The sequence below is a fragment of the Sinocyclocheilus rhinocerous genome, unplaced genomic scaffold (genome assembly GCF_001515625.1).
Source record: "Sinocyclocheilus rhinocerous isolate Xijiao unplaced genomic scaffold, SAMN03320098_v1.1 scaffold1449, whole genome shotgun sequence".
In the NCBI taxonomy this organism is placed as follows: Eukaryota; Metazoa; Chordata; class Actinopteri; order Cypriniformes; family Cyprinidae; genus Sinocyclocheilus; species Sinocyclocheilus rhinocerous.
In genome coordinates, this window is record NW_015664992.1 from 52,081 (window position 1) to 54,359 (window position 2,279).

Sequence of the window (2,279 nt, forward strand, 5' to 3'; positions counted from 1 at the left end):
GGGGAAGCAGAATTCTCTATCTGAGCCTTATTTATCTCATTGTTTAGGAGAAACAATTAAAAGTGATCTCAATTCTGATCTTTCCATTGGGAGGTCGTCTGAATGAACAGGTATGGAGTGGTTCTTTCCTGACCGCTCTGTACAAACACACAACATAGTTCCAGTAAGGAAGCAAGAGCAATCTCAACACAAACATTTTATCACTCATGATATTCAAAACAGCTGATTTTAATATTTCCATTGTATTTGGATAATTACGTGTTTAAGGTGTTTACATAACCTTCAGCAAAGCTATTGACAAGCTCACACCTGTCCACTTGTGATATTAATGCATCTAATAATAAAAAATAATAACAACCCTAATCAGTACAATTTACTCAACTTTTGTTTATAAGGACATCAAGCTAAGAAAGGGAAAAATAACCATGTTTTCTTATAGCAACTAGCCAGAATATTTATACATGAATCTGTGCATGTGAGAGTATGATTGGGAATATTGCGTCATTACGGCTACAGTCAAATCGAAACACGACGTTCATCAGAAGCCTATTGTTCTGTAGTGGATATAGTCAGTGTGTGTAAAGGTTAAGCAAGCATTTGACAAATTTAGAAGAGACAAACAGCTCTTGCTTTGATGAGGCACAAATCACCAGCTGACTGTTTTGACCAGATGATGCAATTTATTTTACACTGGCAACAAATCTTCAGATATTTTCAGATCAGAATTTTAGAAATCCTTCCTTAAAACCTTATCACTTGCTCAGTGAAACATCATGTAAACAAGTCACCTCATGACTGCAGAAAAGTTGAAAAAATATATAGTTCAGTCATGAAACTCTAGATGGCGCATTCTGACGGGGTGTTAAAGTAACTGATGATATTCAGAGAGTTAAACGACTTGGCACAAGCTGATTGGTTCATGCTGCATATCCAGCCAATGAGTTTACTGCCTTGCATTTATATGGCTGGCTAGCATTCACTTGAGATTCCTGCAGCGTGCTTTCAGAGTTCTCTGAAACCCTCCACCTTCCCCAGCTCCACCTGTATAGATCTGCTACGGGGTTATTTTATATGCTATTTGTGCAGCAGCAGTATGTCTTCAATACTCATGGCATCGTATCGCCATATGCATTGTCAGTAGCAAGTTCCTGTACTTGCTTGCAGTAGCAGCAGCAATAATCTACAACTACCGCAATAACCAACAGCAGCAGCAATTCAGCAGCAGCGTAGCAGATCTGTTCCGCCAAGACCAAATACATTAACATTGTCATATCCATCACCATGCTAAAATGTTCAGAGAGTTGTAATGATTGAAATATATTCTGTATACACAAATCAAATTTCATAATATTCCTTTCATAAAATAAAGTTTTATCAGAACATCTGAATTGTTGCATTCTATAGTAGTGAACCCCAAATAAGCACTGTTTGGTGTATCGGGGAAGTTTTGAGAACTTCAGCAGTCTGTCATTTCCTAGCAGCAGGTTGAAGCCGTTTCTGTTGATTTCATCAATGTCTGAACATGATGATCTTGATAAGACGTTTTCTGCTGACAGCTGCCAGTTCACCTCATTGACATATAACATCCAATTCAGCCACACGTAATGGCACACAAAAACATTACAGACGCACAATCCAGGCAAATTCATGAAAAGAAAAAAATTTCATTCAATATCTCTAACCTTGTCTTAAGTTCAATGTCATCAACAGAAAATCCCAAACTACTACACATACAGATCTGTATGCAGGGATTACCTGTACAACTCATTTATTCTTGCTCTAACATGTTTTTCTCAGTCTCTTTCGTTTTCATGAGTAGGGCTTTATTCCAGAGGGAAAAGCTGTAAATGAAAATAAAACTCTTCTGAAACTTTCTAAACGTATTTCTTTGTGGTTTGTTAAAGCATGGTGGAGATCAGACTTACCTGATATGGCGATTGAAGGTCTGGAGGGGAAGCTTGAACTGAGGGTACGAGAGCAGCTCGGTTGACTTGTATAAGTCAGATGTGTCTCTCTGTGTGAATAAAGAAGCCTGTTGCATTCCGCCTTTTCTCTTTCGCTCCCCCCTCCACCACCACTCACTCTACCTCCTCATTCGCTCTCTGGCGTTCTTGCCCTCCCTCTTTAAATCAAACTTTCTCTGCCACGCATGTCTTCTTTACAGCCGTTGTAGTTTTGTGTACAGTAAAGCGTCCCCCTGTTGTTGCCTACTACTTGTTGCTCTCTCTGCTTTTTCTCTCGTTCTCTGTCTTTCTCTCAGAAATCACGGAACTCTTTGA

General features: G+C 39.1%; 1 protein-coding gene across 5 annotated transcripts in view; it reads right to left on the minus strand.

Moving 5' to 3' along the window:
- The window catches only part of LOC107730622 (retinoic acid receptor gamma-A-like), a 45,907-nt gene extending 43,879 nt beyond the window's left edge, over window positions 1-2,028 (minus strand). For 2 of the 5 annotated variants that reach the window (XR_001638701.1, XM_016541486.1), the window contains exon 1: window positions 1,926-2,028. The gene's annotated coding sequence lies outside the window, so the exon portion shown is untranslated. The remainder of the gene's footprint in view (window positions 1-1,925) is intronic. The other 3 variants (XM_016541489.1, XM_016541487.1, XM_016541488.1) reach the window with 2 other exon arrangements.
- Between the last annotated feature and the right edge of the window lie 251 nt (window positions 2,029-2,279).